We start from the raw sequence: 11659 nt of genomic DNA, 5'->3' as shown, positions 1-11659 counted from the left end.
ATATAATTTAGTCAAAGATAAAGATAAAATTTGCAAAATAGTTAGCTTTTTTGGATGCTTTTTCTCCTAAAAAATGTTGTGTTGTTGAATAATTCTTAAAAAATTCAGTTAATTTTTTATGAGCTAGGAATAGATAATTAGAAAGTTTTTTCTCTTGGTTGGTCAATAATTATTTTGAGAGTTAGTTGTAATATTTTACATTAATATACTATTTAAACCTCTCAATTTTTTTGCTTTTACTTTCTTTTGACAAAATTACTCTTGGGAGAACCTTATTTGTTGGAAATGAAGGAGCACAAAAGTAGTTATTAGGGGTATAAATTTATTTTGACATCACTCACACACTTGCTGAGAAACTTCCTACATTGAAAAGCTAACACAAGACTTTTCAATGTATTTTGACATCACTCACACACTTGCTGAGAAACTTCCTAGGAAATTTATCCTGAAATTGCTTCACGTCAAGCATGCTTAGCTACGAAGTTCTTAAGTGATGGGTTACCGAAAAATAGATATATCTTGTTGTTATGGGTAGTACTAATTTATTCCTTTAACGCGTCCTCAACTTTACAGTCTCACACCTATACAACCTCTAGATCCTTCTCATTCTGATGTGTATCTGATTCATTCATATATCTCTCTCCTTTTGGAAGCCTACTAGGAGTTGCTCCTTGCCTGTGTCTCATCTCTTTTGCCCTGACGACCACTCCCCGCTCTTGTCAATGCCTTGGATGTTACGTGCCCACCAGTTTTTGCATGATCTGCCCTTGAACCACAATGTATTGAGAGAGGCCTTTGATACCATTTGTAATGATCCTAAAAGCATATGTCTTAGCAGCTCACACTCTACAACACTTTACTCAACTTCTTCTTTGTTTGTGCCTCATCTTTAAAATTTTAATAACAATAATAATATAATTATTTAGAAAGGAAAAGATTAAGTGTTATGAAATTAAAATGGAAAGTTGTTAAAAAAAAAAGATTTATTAGTTAGAAAAAGAAAAGGAGAAAGCTTGGCATATCCTACACTACTAGTTAAAAGGATTAGAAGATTATTACTATCGTGAAGATAATTAATATAGTAATAATGTAATATTATATATATGGTTTAGACAAAATATTGTTATATTTTGTATTGGTGTCTTTTGAGAATGATTTAAAATTTATCATGTTTTATCTTAATATATCTTGTAAAAAAAAAGAAAATAGTAGATAATGTTAATAATGAGATAAACTTAGATAATAATGTAGAAAAAGATAAAGAAATATTTGGCAAGCCAAATATATTGAAACAAATCTCGTGAGTCCTATTCTTAAATCACATACACCTTCACTCATATAAGGATATACAATTTCCTTTCCTAGAATTACACACATTGTCTCTTGATAAATAGTAATTTTGTAGGTTGCATAAGGATTAAGAATAAGGAAGAAATAGAGGGAATGAATTAACACATTCAGAGAAGAAGAAAAATAAACGAAAAGCACCAACTACTCTCCTTTAAGAGGTGAGTAAAACATCTTTTCTTAAACCCTTCATGGTATATTTCTTTGAGAATTAAATGGATAGTCATAAAAGATAACATGTTTCTTTATTATTTGAGAGTCAACCATTACCTTTTTTAGGAGGAATGACGGTATATATCATATTTTGAGAATTGGGTGATAGATACCTCCACCTGAGATGTGGATGAGATTTATGATAGATAACTCTATCTAGGATGAAGATGATATTTTTGATAGATACCTCCATCTAGGATGGGGATGAGACTTATGATATATACCTTTATCTGGGATAGAGATGAGTATATGATATACCTCTATTTGGGATGGAGATGAGATTCGAGATACCTCCATTTGGGATGCAGAAGACAGTTAAACATATCTCCCTCTAGAATGGGGGAAGACAATGAAAGATATCACAATCTAGGATGGGATATCAAATCATTGAAAATATTAACATCTAGGATGGGATATTAGATACCTCCATTTGATAAAGGGGAAGAGAGTAGGACACCAATATAAGCTCATAGACCTAAGTGAAAATGGAATTCACAGTGGATTTGGGATCCACACTAGTTTTAGAAAACAAAGAGTCAAATCAAGTGATTCTGAGAATCATCGAGTTGTATTTGTGTAATTGATTCTATGAAGGATAAAGTGCATGGTTGGTATGTTTGAATGTGTTGATGTGTTGATGTTTATTTTTGGAATATTTGTTTTATTGTGTGAATAATTTGTGATTGTTCTAATTTGAATGGATAGTCTTTTATCTTAATTTTCCACAGATACTATGGATGATTTTTTATTTATTACCACGCAAACTAAGGAAAACACTATTTGCAAACCTGACCCATTTTACAATTGCATTGAGAGTTAGCTTTTGAATTAGCAAGTGAAAAAGCCCCAACACCATCCCCACCCCAAAATGCAGGTCTTGTTAATCAATGTCTTGAGGGTAATGGTTAAGACATTAAAAATAAAAGTTTTTATTGGAAAATATATTGGAGAAGATTTAAAAATCACAGGAGGTGCTTTTTTATGCATCTTGTAACATTTTTTTTGGTAATGTCCGATTAAGTGTAAGTAGAGTTATGAACCTCAGAGGAAACTCTGTTATATCCTAGTAGTGACCTACACTTTCCTATGTTTTTGAGAAAAACATTTTGAGTTGTTTGTTAAACATCATATGGGTGTCTAGTGTAGAAGAGCTTTGATTTTTTTTATCATGTTGAAAGTTTTGATTTATCTATGTTTTCATGTGATTTGAAAACTCTTTGGAAAATGGATCAAGATGTGGTTTATGTTTTTAACCTAGTTGAAAGTTTAAGTTCAACCTTTTTGAGTTTTGAAGGCTTTCTTTTGAAAAATGGATTTGCATGCTTTATGGCAATATGAGATTTCATCTTCATGAAGTTATTTGATTCATGTTTTTGGAAAAAGAAAGAGATTTGTGATAAAGATAATGGTTTTATGCAAAAAGTTACACAATACTAGAAAGATGTAAAGTTGGTTAGAGACATTCTATATGGGAGGATTAAGGTTAGGGAATTCGGGTGAATCACACGATGAAAAGGGGGTGACTAGACTAGAGAGAGATCGTAGACAAAGATCAAGACCTCCAATAAGCGAAGGAGTTGTGTGCTTGAACAAAACTTACAATATTCCCTTAACAATCCAATTTCGAGGACGAAATTTTTCTTGTTGGGGAGTATTGTAACATTATGTTTTTCATAATGTCTAATAAAGTGTTTTAATTAGATTGCAAGGGTAATTATATTTTATTTCAGTATCGTAATTAATTAATTATGAGATGATGGGTTGTTATATTTATGTCTATGTTAGGTATATGTGATGTATGTGTGTTTTGATGAGTTTTAAAGTGTTTTGACCTAATTGGATGGACCTTAAGTCATGAGAAAATGGTGGGTGAGTTTAGTGAAGTGTGGGTAATGAAGAGAAAGAAGTGAGAAAGTCATAAACTCTTCACAAAACCCTTGTAAATATGAAACATAAAATAAAATATCATTCTCTACTATTTTCCTTTTCTCCAAGAGAACCCTTATCTTGGCAGCTTGAGTTTTGGTCCTCCTTGTGCAAAAGGAACCTCATTTCTCCTCTCCTTGTTCTTTGCGTTGTTCCTAGTGTGGTAAGGACTTCTCTTTTTCCTCCCTTTCTTCCTTTTTCGTATTCTAATAGAGAATCCATGGGAGTCCATGAAAAAGCTTGGTTTTTGGGGTTTTCATTTTGTTTGTGGTTGTTTTTGGGTTTGGGGTGATGTTGCTAAGATGAACTTGTTGTTGAAGTGGAGGAAAGCTTCTCCCTTGGACCCAAAGTTCTTCCTTTTATCCTTCATCTTCACAAAGCTCTATTTTGCTTTTATAGAGGTAAGGGAAACTTTATCCTTTTTCTATGCTTAGGTTGCTTTGGATTGGTTTAAATGTTGCTTGAGAATGAAACATGTTTAAAAATGGAAATTTGAGCATTTAAGGTTTCAAGTTTGAAATTGGGATTCTTGATTATTTGATGAATATAGATGCAAAGTTCTTATTTGTAAAGAGTTATGATGTTGTTTATGTATTGGAATTGATAGAAAAGGGTTTGGGTTTGTTTTGGGATGATTTGGAAGCAATGAGAGGCAAATTTATGATAATATGAGAAGATGTAGTTGATGTAGAAGCAAAGCTTCATGGTGAATCAAAGGTGATTCAAAGGTGTTTTGATGATAACAATGATGATGACAAAGGTGATGACAAAAAGCTCAAAGATCAATCAAAGAACAACTCAAGTGAATCAAGAACAATTCAAGAGTTCAAGAATCAAGAAGAATTCAAGACTCAAGAAGAAAGCCTAGAATCAAGAATCAAGATTCAAGGTTCAAGATCTCAAGAATCAAGATCAAGATTCAAGACTCAAGATTTAAGAATCAAGAGAAGGTTCAATCAAGATAAGTATGAAATTTTTTTTTCTCAAAACTTTGAATAACACATGAATTTTTGACAAAACCTTTTACCAAAGAGTTTTTACTCTCTGGTAATCGATTACCATATTGTTGTAATCAATTACCATTAGCAAAATGAGTTTGAAAAAGTTTTCAAACTGAATTTACAACGTTCCAATTATTTTCAAAAAGCTGTAATCGATTACAATGTTTTGGTAATCGATTACCAGTGCCCTTGAACGTTGAAATTCAAATTCAAAGGTGAAGAGTCACATCCTTTCACTTAAAAGCTTTGTGTAATCGATTAAACTAATTTGGTAATCGATTACCAGAGACTATTTGTGAAAAAATCAAAAGATGTAACTCTTCAAAAGGTTTTTGACTTTTTCAAATTTGTTTTAAGTTTTTCTAAAAGTTATAACTCTTCAAAATGGTCTTCTTGACCAGACATGAAGAGTCTATAAAAGCAAGGCTTTGATTTGCTTTTCAAGATACTTTTTGCTTTTCCAATCAATCCTTTACAAGCCTTGAATCTCTTAGAACTTCTTCTTCTTTGTACCAAAAGCTTTATGAAGTTTTCTGGTTTTCCAAACCTTGAAAACTTGTGCTATTCATCTTTTCATTCTCTTCTCCCTTTGCCAAAAAGAATTCGCCAAGGACTAACCGCCTGAATTCTTTTTGTGTCTCTCTTCTCCCTTTTCCAAAAGAACAAAGGACTAACCACCTGAATTCTTTTGTGTCTCCCTTCTCCCTTGTCAAATAATTCAAAACGACATAGTCTGAGAATTCTTTTGATTCTTCCCTTTCCCTAATACAAAAGTGTTCAAAGGATTAACCGCCTGAGAATTCTTTTGTATCCCCATTCACAAAGTATCAAAGGTTTAACAGCCTGAGATCTTTGTCTCAACACATTGGAGGGTATATCCTTTGTGGTACAAGTAGAGGGTACATCTACTTGGGTTTGACTGAGAACAAGAGAGGGTACATCTCTTATGGATCAGTTCTAGTGGAGGGTACATCCACTAGGTTCAAAGAGAACAAGGGGGGGTACATTCCTTGTGGATCTTTGCTTGTAAAAGGATTTTTACAAGGTTGAAAGAAATCTCAAGGACCGCAGGTCGCTTGGGGACTGGATGTAGGCACGGGTTGTTGCCGAACCAGTATAAAACTCTTATGTGTTTGTTTCCTTCTTCCCTACTCTTTTACTTTCCGCTGTGCATTTAATTTCCGCTTTTACTTTCTGTTAAGTTTATTTTCTACTCCTCATTCTCTTAACAATTTAGTAAAAGCCTTAAAAGAGTAATTTTTTAATTGGTAAAGGTTTAGGAATAATTAATTCAACCCCCCCCCCTTCTTAATTATTCTGAGGCCACTCGATCCAACAGTTGAGATGATGTTGTTTTATGATTAGAGTTGACTTTATGTTGAAATCATTAGATTCACATTTATATGAGTTTTTTGTTAGTTGTTTGCAAGAATTCAAAATATTGGAATGTTTTGCTATGCTTATTGAACTATATGTGGGTGAAATATAATAAATCACACTAGAAGGAGGGTTTGAATAATGTAATGGAAGTGGTTTATAAACAAAACAGTTTACTAGGACTATTGTCCAGTGACAAATAACATTACTAGGATCAACGCATACAATATTTGTTTGTTGTTAGTCTTTATGGCGTATTGACAACTGGTGATGCAAATCTTACTAAATAAGGCAAGATCTTCACGATTCCAACAATGGATTGATTTTGAATAGATCCTTTCTAAATCTATCTCAATCATGCTAGATTCAAAATGTTAGTTTAAATCAAGTAATAAAGAACAATCTAAAACAGACAGATTATAGTATGAACGAATCCACTCGTTATTGTACTACACTAATAAAAAATAGAAATATTTATGTAAGTATTTAAGAGTCCTTTTGGACGTGTGGTAAAAGCATATTGGATGATCCACTATTTTTTATTGTTTGTTCTAGTAGCAATGCATTGGACGCTAGATATTACTTTTAAGAAACGGGTATAGAATTGTAGAGTGGACGATAATCATAAACATAGCCGAAGTATAAAACGTTATTACCATAATGTTTCCATATGACGTGTCTTGTACTTTTGCATGTAAATCATTAGTAATCATAAATTTTTATCTTTTTTATTCATAAAAAACAAATGGAGTGAATGGATCGTCTAGTTGTAACAGTGGATTCATAAGTGTGATGAACATATGAATGGTGAATCTATGATATTATAACCTCTTATGGTGTTGAGATTGGTGAATGAATTTTTGATGATGTATGATATTGATTTGAATGATCATAACATGCATGAATTGATGAATGACATTGCATGTAAGTAAGCACGTAAGTTAAAGGTGCTAAGAAGGCCTTCAACTAGTGTTGGAGGTTATTGTGGCGGCTAACGCCGAATGGGCCTATAGAATGAATGGAAGGGTGAATCTCTAGATAGATTAAGGTCTTTGAAAGCTTTATCGAAGTAAGCCACTACTCACGCTCATCAATTTTTGATAAAATCACACTTCCTTCGCAAGGTTAATTCCAGTCTCCCCAAATGGTCAGATCATAGAGTACGACTATGTTAAGGGATGTGCTTGGGTTAACTACTCGAGAGGTGAAATCTTCCAGGAGTAAAGAGTTAGCTTGGCATAACATAATAGATAGACATGTGCATTGATAATTGTGACTTGAGAATGATGTGTTACTTGATGAGTCATGGAAATATTGTGCTATTTGATTATTGATAGATTGATGATGATGATGGCAATATGATAGGAAAACCATCTATAATGGCCTAACTAATGAGATAACCATTTATAATGAGGTGAAACCTTCTCTTAGGTTGGCCATGGCAATATGATAGGAAAACCATCTATAATGGCCTAACTAATGAGATAACCCTCACCCACCTTGGAACAAAGTTTGTGTTGCATCCTCAAACACCTTCACAGGTGGCCAAAGATCAACTAACTATGAAAGATATGAGGGATGAGGAAGAAAAACTAGAAAAACAAAAGAAAAAGAAGGATAGTAAGGCCTTGTCTTCAAAGGCCAAGGGGAAGGAAAAAGAGGAAAGGATTCCTCCAAGAATATTGTTAAGAAGGAAAACCATTTTGCAACAAAAGGTGATATCAAAAGAGCACTTCTTCTTAAACAATCCTTCTACCTTTTCTTGTCAAGGGAAACATCCCTTAGCATTGCCATACCTCTTGAGCTTAAGGTTATTCCACAAGTAAAGGAGTTGTTGAATGAGGGTTTGGTTCATAAGAGCTTAAATCCTTGTGCTTTGTTGGTGCCCAAAATAGGTATTATGAGGCACCAAATCCCTATGATAGGTGGTATGATGAATGTGTTGAGTGGTGCAACCCTCTTTTGTAAAATCACCAATGCATCCAACATCTTCATGATTCACATACATAGGGACTCATTAGGTAGGTTTGTTCTTATTTTTAGTTTCAATACAAACTTAGGTGCTCATATGGGACACCTTAGGTTTGTTGTACTTTTTGGTAGGAATAATCAATATGAAAATACAGAAAAATGTATTTTTTATTGCATTACTTTCCTTAATTTTTTAAATAAAGATCAAGGGGTTCTCATGGACCCTAGGAGAATAAAGGTCATTCCTGAGTGGCCTACTCCACCAAGTATAAGGAAAATTTAGGACTTCCATGACTTAACAAACTTTTACAAAAGGTTTGTCCCATATTTTTCTATACTTGTAGCACAGCTCATTGAGTTGGTGAGGAACCATGTTCCCTCATGGGAAGATTCCCAGGAAAGGGATTTTCAGACCTTACCCTACTCTAACATACCAAATACCACTAATATATATGTTTTTATTCTTTTTACAGGTGTTGAGGGAAGAAGCCTAGAGCTTCAAGAACCGCTGGATTTAAGGTCAAATCCTTTTCAAGGGGGGGGGGGAATGATGCAATCCTACCCCCTAAAGGCATTGGATAGAAGACTCCAAGAAGATTGGGCCAGAGATGCAAGAGAAGGCCCTAGGGTTCTCATGAGCCTTAGGGTAGATTTTGGGCCCATGGGCTAAGTATGAGTCCACTTATCTTTGTACATATTAGATTAAGGTTTCATTATTTTTGGGCCTTGTATTTAGGGCTCCATAGTGTAGGGAGGGTACCCTAGTAATGTAGGATTTTTCAGCCCTTGCATTTTAGCGCACCTAGACTAGTTTTTGTATTAGGGGTAGTTTTGTAATTTCAAAAGCATTAAGTGCACTATTTGATGTGTGTGTTGGGAGATAAACTTAATTGAATTGGGAGAAACCCAATCCGATTAAATTTTGGACCATCTTAAGGGGGAGGTGAGCATTTACTTGCTACACCCCATTGCCACATCATATAGTCACACTTTGTGCATGTCCTTCATGCTTTACATGTCTCATGACACCTAAGCACACTTAGTGGAGAATCTTGGACTTGATCTTGGGTTAGTGGGCTGAACCATAGCTAAAACTCACTAATCATAATTAGTGGAATTTTGGCTCCAAAATATGGCTCCACAAATTCAATTTCAAATTCATGTGAAATTTGAATAGAAATTCAAATTTCCCTCCAATATTGTGTGACACTTAGGCTATAAATAGAGGTCATGTGTGTGCATTTTTTCAATTTTGATCATTTGAGAATTACACTTCAAAGTTCAGACATCATTTGAGACATAAAATTTCGTACTCATTCTCTCCCTCTTCCTCCACTCATCTTCTCCTACCTTCAAGCTCTTATCCATGGCTTCCTATGGTGGTGAGATTCTTCTTGATTCATCTTCTCCTAGAAGTGGCGTCTCCCATAATTTTTCTTCCATCTCCATTCCGCTGCCATTGATCTTCAATAAGCAAAGGATTCCATTAATGAAGAAGATCCAAGGCCTACAAGCTCCACATGGAGCTACGTCACCTTGTTAGTGGGCTTATTTTGGTAAGCTTACCCTTGAATTTTTTTGAACTATGATGATTGTGTCATTTGATATGGGAGCAGATTATGATGTAACTTCTAAGGAGTATGTCACTTGTGGTTTATATGGACTTGGTGGTGGACCTAAGGACGAGATCCAACCCTTGGCCTTTTATTTATGTTTTGTCTTAGTGGGGACCGACTTAAGATTTATATATATTCATGGATCTATATTGTATTTATTCCCTTAATGAGACCTTTGAGATTCGTTTATGATGTTTTGATGATGTAGTGCCTTGGGGCACACGTACCTTTATAATTTAAGACTTGAGGATCCTTTTATGGGTAAAGTTTATATGAGATGCTTGTATTCATGAAAATTTTACTCGTATTTTCATTAATTAAACTAATTCAAGAGTTTTAAAGGAACTAAAAATTAATTTTTCCATGTTAAAGTTTTAATGTTTCAGGTAATGGAATATGGGGTCATTACACATCTCAATAAAAAAAATTATTTTTACTTCCTTAATTAGTGGTCTTAGAACAATGATTAGTATTTGCAACAAAAATAAATTACAAAATACTTAGAACTTTGGGTTTTGATTCAAATTCAGTAAGAAAAGCAATATGTCTATGTTAATGCGGGTTGAGTTTTATTTGTGCTAGATTAAAGTGTTGACCTAATTTTTTGACAATTCAAATAAGAGTTTAATGGCTATTAAGTTAATAAATACTCTTGGTAAAAAAAATTAATAAATACTTCCTCTGTTTTATTGATAAAATTCAAATTAAAGTGATGTTTATTTTCTGTTATAAGATTCAATCCATATTGTCCTTTACATTAGTTATTTTTAAACTAAAATACCCCTAATTAATTGTATTAAAAAAATTAATTAAAAGAGAGAGAGTCCATACCAAAAAAAAAGAAGAAAGAAAGAAGAATATTAATGACATGTATAGTTTTGAAAAAATATTAAAAAAAAATTAAGATTAATTTATTGATATTAACTAAATCAATCAATTTTCTTAATCCTAATAAATTAATTAAGTCTTATAAATAAGAATAAAGAGACTACAAGAGTTTAACAAAAGAGTTAATAAATCTTTTTTTGTCAAATACCAATAAAATAATACTAACTATTAATAATCAGAGGAAGTATTTAATATTACTCACAAACTACATAATTAATATAAAATATTCTCATTTAATATCTATGTCGAGAATAGTTGTGAAATAAATCATAATTATCTATGTCATATTTAATTAGGATAAATGTGAAAGAAAAGAATTAATGAGACTTGGTGTAAAACATTAATAGTTTCTGAACAAGAACAAGAATTCAATATAAAAGTTTTGGTTTGAAGGGAGTAAAAATTTTTACATTATTAATCAATTAATCAAAAATCATTATTCCTATGACTTTTAAGATAATCTTTATCTTTATATATATAAAAGAAGTAGGTAGGAATAGTTGTTGAAATATATTTTTGGTAAGTAAATGAAAGAAAAAAAAATAGGCTTTAATTGGCTTTAATTAGAAATGCTAAAAGTAAATGAAAGTTATGTGTTACAATTTTATTATTATCAATACCATGTTTTAATTCTATTTAATGATTCAAATGTTTTTAATTTGTAAGGCTAGACTTTCAATGATTATCATTGTAATGACTATTAAATACATATTAAATATATTATTGATGGTAGAATACCTATAAAATACCTATAAGCAACCGTTGTTGGTCCCTAAGTTTCATACTCAAAAAATTTAATACACCATGTGAGTGGAAGCTTAGAAGAATCAAGAACGGTAACTTTTCACAATTGTAATGGTTAATAGTAATTTCGAATCAATTTTTTCCGTTTTATTTCTATTATGTACTTTTTAATTAGTTCCAAAAATGCAACGAATATCAAGTTTTTCTAACATTTAGAAAATATAACAAACTCTCTCTCCCTCTCTTTTTATATTATATATGTCATATCATATGTCGAATATTATAATAACTATTATATCTATAATTATATTATTATTTAATTGTAATATATATATATATATAATGGAAATTTTATATACTGAGTGATACTTTTTGTAAAATAGTTTTATTGCACTATTAATTCAAACAATGATTAATCCATATATTATAATAATAATAATAATAATAATAATAATAATAATAATAATAATAATAATAATAATAATAATATTTAAACACCATTTTTCAACTTCATAACCGTCAAAACAAGTAAATTACTTTTTTGTCCTGCAAAGAAAGCCAAAATTGTTCGGTTCC

This window comes from Glycine soja, chromosome 13, assembly GCF_004193775.1.
Source record: "Glycine soja cultivar W05 chromosome 13, ASM419377v2, whole genome shotgun sequence".
Taxonomy (NCBI): domain Eukaryota; kingdom Viridiplantae; phylum Streptophyta; class Magnoliopsida; order Fabales; family Fabaceae; genus Glycine; species Glycine soja.
This window is presented reverse-complemented; position numbering follows the sequence as displayed.